Source organism: Chamaea fasciata, unplaced genomic scaffold (assembly GCF_029207755.1).
Source record: "Chamaea fasciata isolate MVZ Bird 193981 ecotype frontalis unplaced genomic scaffold, bChaFas1.0.hap1 SCAF_6, whole genome shotgun sequence".
In the NCBI taxonomy this organism is placed as follows: Eukaryota; Metazoa; Chordata; class Aves; order Passeriformes; family Sylviidae; genus Chamaea; species Chamaea fasciata.
The window spans coordinates 33819505-33839850 of NW_027094091.1; the positions used below are offsets into that span (position 1 = coordinate 33819505).

The following is a 20346-nucleotide window of genomic DNA, read 5'->3' on the forward strand; positions in this document are numbered from 1 at the left end:
GCAAAGGGATTTCTTTGAGTAAAAGAGAAACAACATCCCAGCGATTTCAATCCTTTTTCAATTAGTAAAGTGATAAATTCAGATAAATATAACTGACAAAAGCATTAGATTTAAAATTATACTTTTATTGGTAGATTACCACTCAGATTTAACTGGTATATAAAGGAATAATGCTAGTGATATCTAATGTTAAGCTTCATGAAAAATTATTCAAGTGCTCTAGTAGAAGTACTAGAAGCAAACTGAAGTAGAAGTAAAGAAGTAGAAGTAGTAGAGAAGCAAAATGATTTTAAAAGGCCATGACAGTGTAATAAAACTCCCAACATAACATATACATGTATTTTCAAATTAGTTTTCAGTGTTATGGATTTTCTTTGGTGATTTGACATAATATTTGATGAAAAATGCATCATTCTTCAGCAGTTTACATAGACATAATTTTACTAAATTTATTATTTATTTTAGTCTAAACAGAAGTAATGAGACCATGAAACACTTACATTTCAGTATGCTTTCCTATTAGTTAAAAAACTTTGGTGAGACATGTCAAAGCAATTTTTTTTAAACTACTGGAAGCAATTACATTATACGGTATATTATTAACCTGTAGTTGTTTTCCTCATAGTAAAAATGTATTAAAAATTAAATATATATATTATAAATGTCTTGTAAATATAAAGACTACATACACTGTATACTTTGCATATATTTAAGCACTCTATCTATATAAAGTTGACAATCATACATGCATATTAAGTGTATTCTTAAAACTAGTGAATAACTAGTGAGTCTTGACTCATCAAATAAGTGCAGTTACCAGAAACACCATAGACGACTCATTTGCAGTGATTTACACCCATCATCTAGAAACATACTGAATCCTATAGGACTGACCTCAGAGGAGCAGACAGGATTTAATTTCAGATGCAGTAATCTCTGATCTCAGTTACTTTGTTTTGCAACATAGAAGCGCTAAAGGGTTGAAGAAAAGAAAGGCTGGTTTGGTTCTTATATTTTCAGGTATAAAATGTTCAAACAGATATAATTTTAGGAGATTTCTATAGAACACATGTTGCTGTCTTTTTGTTTGCATTTTTTTGAGATACAGCACGTGACCCAATTTTTTTTTTTATCTGTCATGCAAAAGTACATGTTAGATGTTTTCACTTTTTTCGAAAGGTTTCAGAGATTGGCTCAACAAGATAGTCAAGACAGTTTTAAAAATGCTTGTGGCATCTGACATAAGAGGGATTATTACACAGCTGAGAACAGAAAAAGCGAAGAAAAGAGAGAAAAGTTTAATCCAGGAAATGCACAGAAAGCTCTTCTTTCTAATACAAATGTTTGCAACTCTACTGTGTTGCAAAGAGAAGGAGATAAAATTCAGCAATAGTTTTAAGCCCTTCATCATTTAATGAACATAGGTTAATAGGATCATAATACATTTCCTAGACTTATGAATTCCTCCTTACTTCCAAATTCTGGCTATATGAGATGTCTGTTGCAGTCATGGATCATTGCTTGAATTCTCTCACAAAATGTATTTACTCTCCCTTCCCCACTGAAATGATATTCACATTCGACATTCTTGAAACTGAGTTGTTCTACAGGAATGTACACCAGTATCTATCTACATGAAGAAAACAATCTAGATGTAATTTACGACAGTGAGAACTAAGAACAAAAAGTACTTTAGCTATTCCTTTAAGAACTCGGGAAAGAAAAGGGAGATTATTCTCTAATTCAAGGCAAAGCAATAAAGAAACAAATTAACAAGCACAGTAGCCAGGGAACAATAAATATGTCCACTAAGTTAGACACAGTGCATATGTGGCTGATAATTTAACACCATGAAAGGGGATTACAAATCTGCAGTGGTGCACTGAAACACTAAATTCCAAAAAGATTTAGTGCAAGCAATACAAGGTAGCATTAAACAGTTGACAAAAGATAACAAGGAAAAAGCACACACGGTTAGGGATTTCATAATACTAAAAGACATAAGGCCATCTAAACAGGTAGACATTGCATCACTCTTAGCGTTGGCTAAATCTCTACCCTTTCAAGCTACAGCTTGGCTGGCAGCTAGAAAAAAAATTCATTAAGGACAGGCTATCTCAAAAATAAAAAGCTTTAAAGTAAGCTTTGACAATTTGAAAAATCAATTCATGTGCCTAGATTCATACTTTAAAGAAATATAAATCCCTAACCTAATCTATTACAAAGCAGGATTAGAGATAAATCAAGTGGTTTTGATAGTTTCCTGAACTACTTTAATGCTGATCTCCATTGAAGAGTTGTATTATTGTGAATCTCACACTGATTAATATTTTATACTTCTAGGAGTAGCATTTCAGGCTAGGACTGAGACAAATAGCCTGGAAATGAAACCATAAAATGTTCGAAAAGTATTTGCTATTGCTAACCAGGTTTCATTAACCACTTCTGGTCTTTTTCCATCAAAATGACATACCTGAAAGACTAGAGTTTTCTATTTTATCACGGGAGGAGTAAAGAAAGGAAAAAATTAAAACTAATTTGATAAAGTCAGCAAATACACACAGTACTGACATTTATCATATAATGATTTGACAAATATTAACAAAATAACATTTCGAAATAAGTGTGTTGATGAAAGAGCACATACATGGATTTTCCATCAAGTTATAATACTGAGTGAATTTTTTTAAGTTTTCTAAATTCCAAAATGTTCTCTTACCTACCTAGGCTTTGTCAATAAAAACCAAACAAAAACCCAACCTTTCAGACTATAACATATTGACAATAAAGCTTCGTAAGAACAAAGTTATTTAAATAGCATTATCTGCTATTTGTCTTATTCTGTATTGCCATTTTTTTCCCACTGAGTGCTAATAAGTGCTTGCTGTTGAAGAGGTTTACATTTAACATCTGTCAGTTGTATCCAAAAGTAGCACCTACAGGGAACTGTCAAATAGATTGCTATTCTCCTCTGTAGCACCAGCAAATCTGTCTCACATCATTTACATACAGATAGTTATAGGCATTCATCATTTCATTATGCTGACTGCCTCACTATTCTAATGTATAATGTCTCTTTAATGAGCCTCAAAAAATACAATATTCCTTGATTTATGACTGCTTAACTGAAAAATTATACAGATTGACAAAAAACTCATCATAAAGCTTTTTTTTGTGTTCCAACTACCTTGCAGTTAAAATTTAACAATTACTCTCGAGCTAATTTCATGATTTGCTTATTTGACAAAAGAAATTATCAAATTTTACCACACTAGGCTTCACAGTTATTGCTGTTTTAATAAATACACTTTTACTTCCATAAGAAAGCAGTGTAGAATCCAACAAATTAAAATTGATCAGTTTTTGTCCAAGAAATAAATGTATTGGGCAATCTGTTTCAATATTGTTATATGCCAATTACTGTATACTTCCCAAATTATCATGTGGAATACTGCTGTTCTAGTCATGCAAGAGTGACTCATAAATGAGCCAATTTACATGTTCAAGTAAATTGAACTATGGTTTATCATATGAACTTCAATTATTTTATACACAAATGCTTAGCAATGAAAAGAAACTCTGCCATTAAAAGCACACTTAAGTAATACAAATATACCTAAAACACTCACAGAAAGCTGAGAACAAGAGGCAAACACTTCATTCATTAGACTGCACCCAGGCATCTCAGTCCCCCCACCTGCATCTCCCTGCGTTTATAGATATAACAGTATTCCTCTGGTTTTGAATACCCAAGCTGAAAAGGTTTAAAAACTGCTCATGGTGGCCATTAGAAGTAAAAATTTTCACTAAGTATGAGAAGCCTTATGATACCTTGTTTCTGACAAATCTACAACTTACAGCTGAATGCTTTCAGCATGTGAGAAAGTGTTGAGCTCTGACTGAATTTTCTCCCGTAACAGGGATAACTGCAATTTTTTACTCCCTCAGCTATGACAGTTTAAGCTTACCCTATAGACAGTCAGTCAGTCTGTAACTCCCTCCCTTCCACTGAGCCTTTCTTTTCCATTCAAGTTATAGAAACACCATGGCAAGACATTTCCTCATTTCAAATGCCACTCCTTACAGCCGGTTCAAATGTAATGAGTGCACATAAACAAATGAGCACTAATGTAACCTTACACTGCCTGATCTCCACACATCACTTCCTATTTCCAGATCATGAAACCAGGCTACAAAGGCTATCTGTTCAATGCAGTAGAGATGTACAGAGATTTAAGCAACAGATGGCAAGCCACATTCCCTAGATCCCAGCAAAAAAGTCAACTTTAAGTGTAAAATCAAACAAAACAATGATACAATGCTACTTAATGTTCAAGAGCTGTTTCAGTAGATGCAAGTATATCACGATATGATATGACAGAAAATAAAGTATATAAATGACACTGATATGTTTGACAATGACAAGTTAAATGGTCAATACAGTAAAAAATTTTATTTCATCATTTTGGACCTCTATTTTACTTCCTTTGCACTGAATATTCCAGTCAACATCAACATCTGAATTTCAAAGAGTTAAACTTCTAAAGAAGTTTGGTGTATCATAGGAATATAGGTATATCATTCCTTAATCAGCACCATGGTTTTTTTTAACATCTAGGAGATTTCACATATCTACACATTTCAACAATATAAAATGGCAACCTGTCGAATAAGCCAATACAAATTGGTTTAGAATTTTTTTTACATAATAAATCACAATAATTCCAAAAAGTTGTTACTTTACATGCACAAATTATAACTCTGAATCCAGAAAACTAGTATGTCAATCCAAATACCTGTTGCCAATAGAAGGCCTTAACATACAAACCTGAACACTTCATGAATTTAAAATATTTCAAAATATCCATTCCTTCCCATAACAATAAAGAGATTTATATCTCAGCTTGTAGTAGAGATAAAATCCAATTTAAGAAACATTCAAAAATTATTAATTACAACCTATCCTTAGACTCTGATGGTCACTCTGACCATCTCAGAACTGTACTTCTGTGTCCCTTGATAATAACCATGAGGCACAGAGCCAAGGGCGGCCATGGACAATGTTTCTGCTTTCTGTTAGTGTTCATATTGTGTTCATATCTCTAGCTGGAAGAGACTATGACTACTTGTTATCTTAGTGACACAGAGAAAAGTTGATAAGAATACAGATACCCCTATAATCCCTTCACATCACAATTCTATTTCTTGCTTTTCTTGCCTTACAAATTCATTATTTCATCTCCTACAGTATACGGAGTTATCATTTCCAAAAGCTGGCTAGTAATGCCTGTGACTCATGATTTTCCTTCCTCAATCTGAATTTCAGAGAAGGAAGTGGAGGAACATCAGAACAAGCTTTAAGCTTTCACATTGTTCTTTCATATGTGTGCATATAAATATTTGCAACTGTTTCTCTGGTGGAACACTAAATTAGCCATTTTCCTTGTAGGGCACTGAATAACACAGAAACCCAACAAAATTTAAAAATATATTTCCCACTGATTGAGCCTACTTACAGGAAGGTGGTGTTGCAAATGGATTCAATACTTCAATCAGTGTAGTCTGCACATCAGAAGAAAATCCAGAGTGTGTTCTGTTCCTGTGATCAATTTTCTATCTTTCTGTAGCTACACCTAGGAAATAACCAGTACAAAATCAGTACAACTAAATATAGAAACATAAACCAAATCATTAGAAATGAAAAAATGAGAATATCTTGAAAAATAATTTATGGCAAAGTCCATTCAATTATTCATCAATATGAAATTACAGAAGACAAATGTTTAATTTTTGTCTTTATTTAATTCTGTAGTACTAAAGTGATTTCAGAGTTCTTTAATCTCAAGACTACCGAGTAGAATCAAACAGATGTTATCATTACACCTAAACATCCATCTGGTAACCTGAGAGGAGAAACATAATGACCACAAGAAGGAACTGGTCCAGCTGTCCAAAACAGCTCAACTGCATTTCCATTCAGCATGTAGAACAATTGGAGTATATAGAATACATGAAGTAAACAGTTATGTTTATTTAACAGTAGAGTTAATTCATAATTTTTGTCTTTTGGTGGAAACAGAGGAAGCAGCTTCTCTTCCTTCTGATTCTTATTTACATACTTGGCAGAATTCTACAGAAAGCAGAAGAGCCAGGAATAAGGCACTAAGATAGCCTGTTCTGGTATTTTTTAAAGGGGGCAGGGTTCAGATGTATCTTCACATCCAAATCAGTACTACTGGTACTATTCTCTTTAAGTAGTTCCTCCAAATATATATTAAAAAAAAAACCAACAAAAAAAAACAAACAAAAAACAACAACAACAACAACAACAACAACAACAACAACAAAAACCAAACCAAAAAAACCTACCCTGGGAGATAACAATTGTTACTTTTATTTACATCTAGGCTTTGCTGCAAATTAATCCCTCCTACTTCTTGTCATACCTAAATCAGTTTATGCTGATCTTCTTTCTCAGCAATTTTATATATTGCTATCTTCATTCTTCCCATTTTTTAGGCTGAATGAACTTGGTTCAGTCTTCTTTTGATGCCTTTAATTTTTTGAATGATCAACAACCAGGTACATTTTTTTGTCCATCTAGAAACTTAGACAACTTGAGCCTCCAAGCTGTTTTATTGGATCCTTACACATTATGCTCCTACAGATCCGTAGAGACCAAGTGGATCTTGTTTCAGCAGTTTCTATCTATTATGCCTTTGCCACAGACTATCAACACAGTAAACAAAAACGTTTGTCATGCCTCAAATCCAAAAAGGGTGATAGAGGCATGAAGTGCTTTCAGATTTGTCAAAAAGATGTCTGCCAAGAATTTTAGCACATCTTGAGCTCTGATACTGCTGAAAGGAAGGAAAACACTTGCTTAAGAAAGCAAAAAATTCTGGAACTGGCCATACATGTAACAGTATGGCATGGTAAATATGCTGTCCCCATATTCTTCCCTGAAGCATTAAGGAATTCCCCATCGTGCATTTGTGCTGCTAATTATTCCTACTTGGTGCTTCTGCTTGTTCTCACCAAATTGAACACCTATTATTTTCTAGTACTTCCACAATTAATTAGGATTATTTGAAGCCTGGGACAGCAGCAATATTGGCATCTACTCTATTCCAGAACTACCAACAATGCCATAGAATAATATTACACCCAGTATAGAATTTTACAGAATTACCCTCCTCCCCTCCCACCCCCGTTTCTGCAGAAAAGAGTGACTGCAAATAAATATTACATCTTTTTAACCCAAAAAACTTGAACAATACTTCTAGTCTAATCTTATCTAGATCACAGTTCCCTACTTTGCTTAAAAGAATGCCATGCGTAATTATCCAAACTGCAGTTTGCTAAATTAAAGTCCAGTATCTTCTAATCCTTAAGGCTTGCTGCAGTTTTTGAAGAGACAGAATAGGACTGACTTATTCCCTAGAAATCTATGGTGTTCAATCTTAGTATCTCTTGCAGATGGATAGAAAGAAGAGTTTGATAATTTCAGGTCCCTCAGGGAAATTCAGGTAAGATAATTGTGCACAATTCTTTGGATATTTCTTCAATCTTTTTCTGAGCTTCTGAAATTTCATCATCCTTAAGTTCTCAAACATGATGTTACTATACGTCGGGTAAAGATTTGTTTATTCCTTCATGCATATCTTATGGCTTTATAAATCAAAAAAACTTTGCACCTAAGACCCAAATAAAAAACAGTTCTTTGTTTCTAGTTGAACTTAACCTCACAGTTAGATAATTTGTGTTTAGTTTTATAAGTTAATCATTTTTTGTGTAATTAATATTTTATATTTACTAAAAGCATTGGATTCTCACATCATCCATTTGAGATTCCAATATTGACCCCTGAACCTTCCACTGCTCTCTATACAGGATCAGCTAGGTTGGAAAAGACTCTTCTTACCTCACATAAAGAGGCTAACAGAATGTGAGATAGTTAATCAACTGTTTGTTTAATTTTTAAGATTTTACATAATTGTATGCAATTTGTCCCACCAGCTCCTTTGATCCTTCAGTGAGGATTTCCTTTAAAAGCATCTTTAGCTTTTAAAAGTGCACTAAATTTTCATGCACAGAAGGGATTTTCCAAACTTCTGAGTGTGTTTAAAAATGAAAATGCAGTCTGTTATGTTTTTAAATACAACTGATTTTCAAGATTGATGTTTCTGTTTTGGGACATCTATATTAGATTGCTGGGTGAACCTCTTCAAATAGAGAAGTATATTCATTAGATTAGAGGAAATATTTAATTATAGGGAAGAACACAGAAGACAAAACCAGATTAATCTGAGACCACTCAAAACAAGTGTCTCATTTGCCCAGGTTCACCTGTGCCAGCTCACAGGAAAGATAATACAGGGAGGTCTCAGTTAACCACATGTGTACACATGTGCGTTGAAGACCTACATGACATAGCCTGTTCTTCAGCTGATTTTCCTAACAAGCTGAACTTAATAGCAAGTTGTCAGGTGTTCCTTTACACTGCCACAGAAACTGGTAGAGGATGTTCCCCTTGAATAAATTAGTGAACTACATGTTCACTGCAGCAAATTATTTTATATGCCTTTGTTGCCCATATTTTTCAGTTTCTCTACCACTCCAGATCAGTTGTGCTCTTCTTCTTCTCAACACTTCACCTTTTCTGATAAGCTTAATCTGCTTTCTTTAATATTAGGGTGGAAATTAGGGACCACAACTTTCTACAAGCCATGGTGGGCATTGCATGCTATTAACGGATTATCAACAAAAAATATAGTCCACTGTCTAAAAGTTTAAAACAGGACAATAAGTCTAAAACAAATGTTCTGCTTAACCAAAGCCTTGGGATAGTCGTTCCTTTGGCATATGAAAGCAATGAGAAATATCAGCTATCCCTGGTGAGGAGACTATGTTAACATCTGTATCTCATTTTAAGTACTAGATTAATTTTTTTCATAAGACTTCTCTGGCTTCTCTGCTCTGTAATATCCCACCCTTAACATATAAAATGACCCTAAGAAAAGCAGTTCAGCCCTGTAATTCTACTACTCCCATGATAATAGCATCCCAGATAAGGAATATCTATAAAATGTGTCAGAACATTATCTGTTCGTTCCAGTCTCCTTTTTTGCCTTATTTTTCTTATCTTCCAGCAGCACATGCCTCAGCTTCTACTCAACATCACTCAGAAAACTCATAGATAAATAAATCAAACAAATAAATAAAACCTAAAAAAATAAAATGAAAAAACCTACCAACATTAAACACACCTTCACACACTCTTTTTCCAAGTCTGGAGGTTTTTTAAACTCTATTATTTTCTTTTCTGTGACAAAACGCAATCTCCCTAGCAAACTTAACAATCTTCTAAAAGCTTTGCAGTGAAAAAGGGGGGTGCAGTGAGGTAGGGCAGTAGGGGACAGGGCAGGGCAGGACAAGATGCTTTGGCTCTGATTTTGCCAGGATTAGCTGTGAACCCTCGGTGGGGGCAGGAGGGTGACGCTGGAGAGAGCAGTGGCTGTGAGCAGCTGCACACCAGGGGCAGGGAGGCAGCACCAGAAGGTGACTGCCACTGCCCTAGGGGACAGCAGGTCTAGAGACAAGCCATGTGCAAAGAGCAGGGGTATTCCATGACTTTGTTTCCCACCAGTAAGGCTTCTCCTCAAGCCTCCAGGATCCCTAAGACTCTGAAGAGATGCTCCAGACATGAAGCAACACCTGCAGGAGATGAAAGAGCAGTAGATCACTTACTTAACCCACTTTGATGTAAGTTCATGGCCCTGGTGCACGGCATCCCCAGAGGTGTTCATGGAGCTGGCAGGTGTCTGTGAGACTGCCTGTCCTTTTTGAAAGATTTCTGATGACTTGAAAGGCAGTTGCTGTCACACTTCTCTTTACGACAAGCAAAAAGCAAGATCCAAGGAACTACGGGCTGGTCAGCCTTAACTGTGTCCCTGGAGAAGCTGCAGACCAAGGAATTTGTAGATGCCATTTCTTCTTGCCTGACCCAGATCATGCCTGACTGACCTCAGTGCCCTTTGTAATATGGTTATTATATATATAAAATAGATGGAAAGCTAAATTCCTTTGCAAATAGGTACTGCTACCTGAAATAGACACACAGATTATGGATTGCATTATCCAAAAGGCAGACGTCAAATTTGAGAAACCGTGTCATTTAAAATTTGAGAATAGTTGCCATTTATTTTAGAAGAATGCTAAAAAATTAAATTTGTTTAGATTTTTTAGAAATACCTTTGATTATTTCTTACAATATTTTTCAGTTGTTTTCCATGCAGATAATTAAGGAAACCTTCATATACATTTCATTGGTTACAGCATTCGTAACACATTTTCAGAGTTACATAAAATTGTATTTATTGTTGCTATCATTTTTGCCTTTTAAAATATGAAAAATATTATTTCATTTTCTAACAGCTTATTTGTACAGTATTTTATAAAAAACGGCATCTCTAGAAAAATTATGTCCAATGACTACGGTAAAAATATGAAGCTCACTTCCAATAAGACCTATGAGAAAATGCTGAGAAGAAGCATGAACCAGAAAAAAAAGTCCAGTCCTCTTAAGATAAAAAGTAAATTCACCTTAATTGCTTGAAAATACCAAATACTTTATTTATGAAAAATCTTATCATATATCTTTACTGCTGCACAGCTAAATGTCACACTTCCTGAATTCTCCATATGTAATAAGTGGTCTCTAGAAGCCCACATACCTCACACATGGATACTATAAAAATATGCAGAACAGCTTTAAAACAATATGTATGTTGTAAGAGACAAGTATATGTACATTGAGATGACCACAGAATTCATGACCTTGGAGTTCTTTTCCAACTTTAATGATTCTATGATGCAGTTAATGCTGCCTAGGAAGAGATTTAAAGCAATAGCAATTTGATCAATATCTTATTAGAAGCATGATATGAGAACTTGTGAAAAAAGCTTGCTACCCAAAACCCACAAAAAATGAGCAATCCTTACTTGTAGACTTTAAGAACTTACTAAAACTAAATACGTTTCTCTAAATTAAACCTTTTATGAAAAACAGGAGGAAAGTTTCTAGCTCTTGCTTTCCCTTGTATATTTTTAATAAAATACAGGTATGACTGAATGAATCCAGAATACTCCATCTAGCATGGACAACATACTTCAAGTACAGTGCTCCGAGCTGGCTTTTAGCTACTGAATCAAAAAGCTGTATAAAAATGAAACAAAGTTTTATTTTTTTCAAAGTTAAGTTCTTGATTATTGCAAATTGCAAAAAAAGAATATGGTGAAAAGCAATTTAAAACGCACTTGAAACTAACAGCACATTCAAATTATTAAGCAAGACTTTGCTTTAATCTAAATTTACAATTTAAACTGTTTTTTATCATGCATAGCAAGAATGTTCAAGGAACTCTGGCAGGAAGATAAAATACACCTTAATATATAGGAAAAAAAGGAGTACAGGAAATTATGGTAACAAAAGGCTTATTTTTACTTTTTTTAGGTTGAAATGTCTATTAAAACTGGCTTAATGTGTAGCTTTCACATTTTAATGTTTACTGTATTGTGTCAATTTAATGCAATTTACACTCTCAATATACTTCTTTTATCTGAACTGAACAACCATTTCAATAGAGTAATAGGGTATTTCACTAACTTTTCCTCTAAAGATTTTAGGGTGAACTAATTATAGCTAAGACACTAAATATAAACATCCTGATCTCACTAACCCTACAGTTATTTTATCTTTATTACTGAAGACCTTTGCCTACATGCAACAGTACATCACGATTTAGTCACCAAGACTGACAGCCTACTCTTTATGATTTGACAGGACATCACTGTAGTAGGTATGTTGACTATTTAATGGCCTTAGAAAGTCTCTTATGGCCTTCACTAACTCATAAAATTAATCTTCATTGTCCTCTTGCATGAGTACTGATGACAAAGTGTAATCTTATTACAAGAGAGAAAATGTCTAGTCGTTTCCTAAATAAAACATTTTTTTCAGTGATTTAATGTATGAAGTTTTGCCTTGGATGAATTATATGCAGTGCTTTAAAGCGCATAGTAACCTTTCATTATTTCAATGGTCCTCTTTTGTTGTACTGTACAAAGCCTCAGAAGTGACATTGTCAAACTGTTACGAATCTACTTGATGCACGTCAAAGCCTCGCTATTCAGAACTGGTGACTAGACACCTGAGCAGTAAAAAACCATAGTGAATTTCTACTCTGTATCTTCACTATAGTGTGTCCATGTATGACTATCTCAGCAAAGTAGTATTAGCTCTTGGCAAAAAGCATTCATCTGGGCTGAAATGCTGTCAGCAGCAATATGGTAGATGTCAATTAGAATAAAGCATCCGATGCAAACACATTTGCCAATTACATGCATTAGACCTCATAATAGCTGATGTCACAAATGTAGTTTGGTGATAAATTATCTTAAGGACAGTAATTACATTTTTCCATCAGTTGAATATAGCCATTTTGAAGTTACAAAACAAGATACCCAGAGAACAGTCTCTGTTCAGACAACAGCAACAATCAATGTGTAAGGGTGTGCTGTTGCATGCTGTACGATTTTTTTCAGGTTAGACGAAGCTTTGGCTTCTAAGTATTCAGAATTTGGTTGAAGAGATTGAAGAATAAATAAGTAACCAAAAATAGGGACCACAAAAAAAAAAAATTACATGGACCCGTTCATTTGGATCTAGTTCAACTTCTCACCCAATACGGGGAGGATGACATTCATGCTAAGAAGAAATGAGAACAGTGATGAAGACAGTGGCAGCTGCATATAAAGCTACCTAGCAGAATATCTAGTATTGGCAATTTTTAGATCATTAGTTAACTCAAGGTAGGGAGTTGGACTCAATGATCCTTATGTGTCCCTTTCAACTTGAGACAGTCTATAATTCTATGATTGAATACTTTGCTTAATGTTAACAAGTTAATTAACAAATGTAATACAAACACATTAGTTTAAATAGAACTCAGAAAGATTCCACAATCTGTGTTATCTAAATGATTGGAATTATACTTTTTTGCCTAAATATATATATTTTATTTCAATTTTAAAATTAAAAGTATAGTGTAATGCAATACCAGACAACTGTAAAAAGGTTTCTGTCGTAACTATAAGTGTAAAGCTTGCAGTAAGGATAAAAGGAATGCTGCTCGCTGTTGAGGAAACTTCCCAGTCCCACGAGACTCTCTCGGTCACAGCCCCAGCACCAGCAACTTCCACGGCTGGGGCCGATCCCCCTCCAGCGACCCGAGGGGTTCCCGCTTGCCTCCCCGCACACCCCACACTCGCAGTCAGACCAGGTTTTCTCCCTGGATCCATCCCAGGTTTCCCATGGCAGAGGCTCAGCTGTCCCGTTCCATAAAGCCATTTGTTCACGGCGCAGTAGCACAGGAACAACCCAGGCGGTGCCTCCGAGGAGGGACCCCGAACGAAGGATCCCCCGGGTTTTTAACCCTTCCCAGCCCAAGGGCAGAAGGTCCGGCTCTCCCTGCCGAGCCCTGGGCTCCTGACGTGTCTGCCGGCTCCCACCTGGGCCCAGGGCCTTTGTGATGCCAGGGCCCGGTGGATCCCGGCCCCTGGTCTCCACTCTCCCAGCTGGGGCTTGGACTGCACCCCAACTGCGGCTGCACCCCGAGATCCCCGCACCTATGGAGTCCTTGGCACCCGCCCTTCAGCAAACGGAACTGAAGGTGTAAATGATGGGGATATCCTGGTCAAAGGAAGCAAAACTCTTAAGAGTTCAAGGGAACTAATTCCTTACTAAATCACAGTGTTTATAAACAGGGTCATTTTCACAGTCGGATCCTTAGCCTTTTATTAATCGGAATACTCCTCAAAATTTCAAAAATCATTGCCTTCTATTGGCAGCAAAGAAGAGTCTAGGAGGAGAACATACGGAAAATCAGGCAACGAAAAACCGGTGTCCGAAAAGGAGACAGAGGAGTCCTGAAACTTTAACCAAATAAAGGCAGAGAGCCCACCAGGGCACATGCCCCCGGGGTTTTCTCAATGTTTCGGAGGGCACAGCCTCCTTTCATTCTGAACTCTGGGCCGCATGGAGCCCTCTTCCTCTTCCCACTGGCTGAGGGACTGGGAAGGTCCAGCCTTCCCGAAACACCTGCCACGTATTCCCCTTGAACGTGCCATTTCACCCCAAAGCTCAGAAACTCCGGCTCGTGCAGACGCACTTGACTGTTTCCGGAGCCGAGCTGTTTGGGCTCGATAACAAACCTGCTGCCCAGAGTTAGCAGAGACATCAAAACCCATTTCAAAGCCGTTAACACCCACACCTTCACCCATGGAATTCTTTGTAAAGACTTTAGTGCACATTTTCCCTGTCAAGAACTTAAACTCTACATCTGCTTGCTTTCAGTGGTTCAGCAGAAGAGACAGCAGGACCTTTTCCTCTCCGTCTGAGCTTGGCTCAGCTACACTTCATAGATATCTCACCCTGTGTGAAACCATATCCCTAGGTAAAACTTAGTATAAGGACTTGGACACACGTTGGCTTTAGAAAATAATAACACTGATTTAATTGTAACTAATTAAAAGAGGTCTGGCTGGCCAAAATTCAAACTATGAAAAAATTACACTTTTTAGAAAAGAGTTATTGTAAGCTATCCACTAGCATTTTAGTGAAGATACAGTTATGGCATGCACAGACATATGGTAAAAAAGGCTTTATAAATATAATGTGCTAAAGTCATGTAGTTTTTCATGAACACCTTGCTATGTGTGGCAGGAGTGTGACATTTGCAGGGGGATAAAAATATATATACATACATACATACACATATATACACATCTACACAACAAAATCAGGGTTTAGGGTTTAGAAATGACAACTGCTCCCACAACAAGTGAAATCCAGCAGGTATGAAAATTAACTGTTGGCAAAAAAAAATTGGGTTAATTACTTCACTGATGAACTGCATCCATACAGAATGGAAAAAACTGTATTCAGAAAATAATGAAAAAAACCTTTTATCTCCCACAAAAAGGGAGCTCATAAGAAACTGAAGTTAGGCCTAGAACTTCAAAAAAAGTAGTGAAACCGAAACAAGGCAGAAATTGTTTGTATTATATTGTATGTACTAACACCACTGTTAATATATGAGGGAGTGTAAATTGAGCATCTAAATTCTCTATGTCAGGAAATGGAAAAAGAGTGCCTTTAAAAGACATTGAACTTTAGGACTCTTAAAATAGGTGTGTCAAGTTTGGACAGTGTGGCTAGATCTCAATGTACATTTCCATCTGCTGTTCTCTTATTGGCATATTCTGATCAAATTATTTAAAAAGAGGGAAAGTCTTGCACCAAAACAAATACAATTTAACAGCTAAACAACTAATGAGTTTAGAAAAATACTCTAAAAATACTTAGGTAGTTAAAAAATAACTTGAAGTTATTACAATAAGATTCAAAAAATGAGACCTAAAAATGTTTATTTTGGGGGTTTTAATAGGTACTAAATATGTTTTAGTTAAGGAAACAGAACGAGAGACAAGCAAGACTAAATTGGAGACCACTTTTCAGAACAAAAATAACCAAAATATTAATTTTGGAAAACTATTGGGATTCATATATTGCATTTGGAAAAAATCCAAATGAAAGAGCAAATATCACATAGCAGAGCTAGTGTACATACAGGAAAAAACTTAAGCTGATTTTGCAATACTGTCAGGAAATAACCTTTCATAAAAAAACTTGAAGATTCCACAGAGTTTCTGTCTATATTTGTATTCTCCCCAACTATTTTACCCAACACAGGTCTTGGTCACTTGTCTCCTCTATCTCCAGCATCCCCTTACTGATCTTTCTGCGTCAACACAATCATCCCAAGTAAATGGAAATTTCTACACTTACTTCTAATAAACGTAATGCGCATTACAGTGACTATATGCTAACTCAGAATATCTATTGTTTTCTTCTATATTCTCCTAAATTTGATATAATTTCATTTCTACACAAAAGACAAAGTTGGGAATTTAGAGGAAAATTTGAATTTTTTTGAAGAAAGTAATCTCAGAAAGGCTTGCAAAATGCCTATTCTCAACTTCTTTTTGGCAGTAATGGTTAGTTTTTTAAATCCAACTCATGAAAACATTCTGTTGTTTTTTTGGTTTTTAAAAATGAAAACAGGATAAAAGGATAAAATATGATAAAAGAATAACCTCCTTCTGTAGCAGTCTTAGCATATCCCTGCACCTGTTGTAGATCTCAGCCTGGAAAGAGAACAGTGATTCCTTGTTCAGTTTCCAGTTCCTACCAGATTTATATTCATACATTTTTAATAGGAGTACAAGGACAGATCTGCTCCTCTTTTTCCACCCTTAAGAGTGACTGTAAGAACTTGATGAGGGCTATTCCCTGGATGGATTTAAGGGGAAGCAGCTAAAGGGGATTTTCCTACACATTGTTCAACTTAGAATGTAATCAAGTCAAGTCAAAGTCAGCAGCTGATGTTTCACAGAGCTTAATTCAAAAATGTGACATTTTATGGACGAGTACATTATAATAAGTTAGAACAGTTGAATAGTAGTTCAGCTTTTGGAGAATGAAATCCAGGTATTTTCTTTAAATTTAAAAGGGATAGTAAGATTAGAGGGGAAGACAGGAAGCAATTGAGTTAGCAGTTTTCCACCACTTGAATAACATATAAATAATTAAGTCTAGCTTCCTGAATGTAAAATCCTTTGCCCCAACTCTATTTAAAATACAGCACTGAATCATTCAATCATACTTTATCATTCTCAACATGAACTTATGTGAACCGTTTGCCACTGATTTGACTATTGTCCTCCGAAGAATACACCAATAATAATCTAACATATTTTCTTCTAATTCTTGCTATAGTTCTCCATTAATATAACCTCTTTTTACTGGCACATAAAAGAAAAGTTTTGTTAAAATACAGCCAATAGACTGCTGTGTTAGTATTGCCATAACTTTCTTGATCTTCCTTCTATAAACTGAATCTAGAGAATGAAGCAGAAATAGAGGAAATCTAATGTTCCTGAGTGAGAAATAACATTACTCCAAATGCACATAGTACCAAATTTTATCTCTTAAAAATTAGTGAAATAGGTAATTTTGGAGAAAAAGACCAGTGGGTTTGGGTGACTGTCCACTGTAGGTACTTATCTTAATATATAAGGGTATTTAAACATGTTTGAAACATGAAATAAAATAAAACAAAATAATAAACCCCTCCCACTTGAAACCCTCCCCCAAAATCCCCAAACCAAACACCAAAAACCACCACAGGTTCATTGTGCTGAGAGCTGAAACTGCAATAAGAGGGAAGGTCAAATGAATAAAATCAAATTTTTTTTGATTAGGGGATATTATGGTGAGAAGAGGAAAACTAAAGAAAAGCTGGTAAGTGAAATGTGGGTATCACCTAAACGTACTTTGAACACCTGTTAATTTCACAACTGGAAGAAAAAAATATCCATGTTTAAGTTTACTCGTGTTTTAGTATTCAAAATAATCTGTACAAGCTAATAAAACCTATGGAGAGTAAATTACATTATACTACTGAAGTGATGTATCTGTGCAACACTCCATCTTATATCACATAGGGCATTTCTAACTCATGGGCATTTGACCCTTACTCTGGTTTTTGCTTTTCACCTTCTTAGACTGCAGAGTCACATCCCACAGTTTGTGGGTAAAGAAATCCATTTTAACCACCTTTCTAACTCCTTTGTCATTCTTTTCTTCAGAGAGCCATTAAGATACAGTCTTCTGATGGCTATAAAAATGAGAAATCTGAAAATGACTGTATGTGTTATGTCTTGAAGCTATACTAAAAGTCATTAAAATTATCCAATAAAGAATGGAGTTAATCATTAGTTTCAGGTTTGATATATTAGTGGAATGCTCTGTCATCACAAGAATCTTTGTTCTTTTTATAATCTATCCCTATGAAGTTTTTACATTAGCTGCAAAATTGGTTGTCTCAATGACAGGTACAGTCTTCTTAAAGGACAGGCAGTTTTGCACTTAAAATATACTTGCCTAATCAGGATTCTGCAAGGAACATAAGAACACTGGGCTATATATAGCCACAAAAAAAAGTTTAAGCAAGCAAAATCATTCTAAAATTAAAAATATTTTTTCAATTAATATTTAAACTATGAGAAATTCCTTATCTTTGCTCAAGGTATTACATTCTTGTCTAAAATTATCATTTGTTAAGTCATATGCTCACACCTGCTGTATTTATATGTCAGCTTCCTATTAATCTGAGGACAAATACATGTACATACATATGGCAAAGAAAATAGAAATACAAAAAACTGAATTGATCTACAAATTACATTCTGAAATACTTAGGAGTTCTATTGGTATTTTTATTTTTTAAAGTTTTCGCTGTCTAAGAAGTAGATGTATCCAGGTGCAATTAATTCTACAGTAGAGAATCAATAGGCTTGTATAAAAGAAGTCTGCAACAACACGACTGTGAAAATACTTAAGCAGAAACTGTTTTCAAAAAGTATTTCCTTCTAGAGGGCCAGGTAACTTTGAATACCATGGAGGTGAAAAAACCTGATACCAAAAAACTGAGCCTTCATTGCCAGAGAAAAAATAAATAGTCCAATAAACATGAATCCCACATGTCCTAGCATTAACGTCTTAAAACATTTCATATATTGGCCCACAGAATTTGGATAGTTGTGACTCATTCCAAACAGTTCTATGTGTTTTAGGTAGGTTATCTGTATGAAAAGCAATGCTGAACATTTAGTATGTTATTTTGCCAACAATGATCACAAAACAGGTTCATCAATCAAAAACCAATACATCTTTCTAAATAGGATTGCTATTTACTCTAAAAGTTTAAAATTTAAATGGATTTCATCATAGCATGTGGAAGCCAAGCATGTACTTGGCAGTACCCATAGAGTACTTAAAGAAAAGAAACCTTCACCTTTTGCCTTTTTTTTTTGATAGGATATTGGTTTCCTTAAAAAATATTTAAAATGTTTGATATACAGTTTCACAGTGCATATGGGTCAGAGAAGCCAACATACTGTACATCAAAATTTGATCATGTTAGTTCAGTATATTTTGTGACAAAATCATAGACAATGACGCAGTCAATTGAAAATTAATGGAGGAAAAGTTTAGATTACTAACACACTTCAAAGACATCTAAATTAACTGACTAGAAAGCTGTGAAACAATAAAGATTTTTTTTTGTTAATTTTCCTGTGTTTGAGTATGATTAAGAAAGCAATGAGCATATTAGAATGCATGAAGAATGACTTGAAAAATTACTCAGGAAATGTCATCATGGCACACTCAGAGATCATGGATACAATCCTCTCTGGAACTGGCTACACAATATCGATCACCTCCTCTAAAATACCTCAGCTTTTGCAACAGTCAAGAGGGGAGAAATTGGAAGTGTAATTACTCAGTCTGTAGAAATTGCAGGTAGTCTTGAGGCAAAGAATATTCAACAACAGAAATTGACATTAGTGTGGATAATAAAAATATTCAGTCTCAACAGTTTGAAAGAGACAAACATGAAACTCTGATTACCAGTTTTAACATAAAAACTAGATTTGAGGCAACTTTGTTGCAAAAATACCCAGAGGATGTCTAAATAATGCGTATGGTGTAACTCTCACTTAACATGAGGCATAAGCAAACATCAATCTAGGCATGTTATTAAGGAGCAAAATCAGATTCAGGTTTTCCTTTTCTTACTCTTTGATAGCGTAAAATGATGGGAAGAAATCATAAATCGGTAAATTGCATATATATTTTTATGTCTAACTATCCTATTAAGCTACATAAACATAAGCAAGGCCATCCATGTTTTGCCAGCACATTTATGTGATTTACTAAAATGATTTTTTTTCACTTGTGGACCTGAAATAGTTTTTGTAGTTTCTACTCATACAGTTTCTTGAGTCAGTATCTTGGAGCTTCCTCTTACTACAACGGGGTTTTGAAATAGAAGTAATGTTGTATTTTCTCTGCCAGAAATAACCATGTAAGAGTACTTAGGAGACTGGAACAGAGTTGGGGAGGGTAGGGAACAGCCTATGATACTCTACATTCATTGTCTCAAATATCTCTAATGCCTTTCCTTTAATTTGGGTCACAAAAAGACTTACTTCCAACATAAATACATGTTTTATAACTACAGCTACAGAAACATATATTAAAAATTTGTATTTACACTTGAAAAAGCTGAGAACTTTATATTAAAAAAACCTCTTTAATAAATGTGCATTTCTTATCTCTGCTAATAGAGTCATTTAATGAATGCCACAGAAAGTGGG

The 20346-nt window shown here is 35.1% G+C and overlaps 1 long non-coding RNA gene across 1 annotated transcript in view; it reads right to left on the reverse strand.

The window, feature by feature from the left end:
• Positions 1-20346, reverse strand: part of LOC136291156 (uncharacterized) — a 136896-nt gene that overhangs the window by 88253 nt on the left and 28297 nt on the right. Inside the window, exons 2-3 of the long non-coding RNA XR_010721440.1 lie at positions 5517-5633; positions 895-972 (exon numbers count right to left, since the gene is read on the reverse strand). This is a non-coding gene — a long non-coding RNA (uncharacterized lncRNA). The remainder of the gene's footprint in view (positions 1-894; positions 973-5516; positions 5634-20346) is intronic.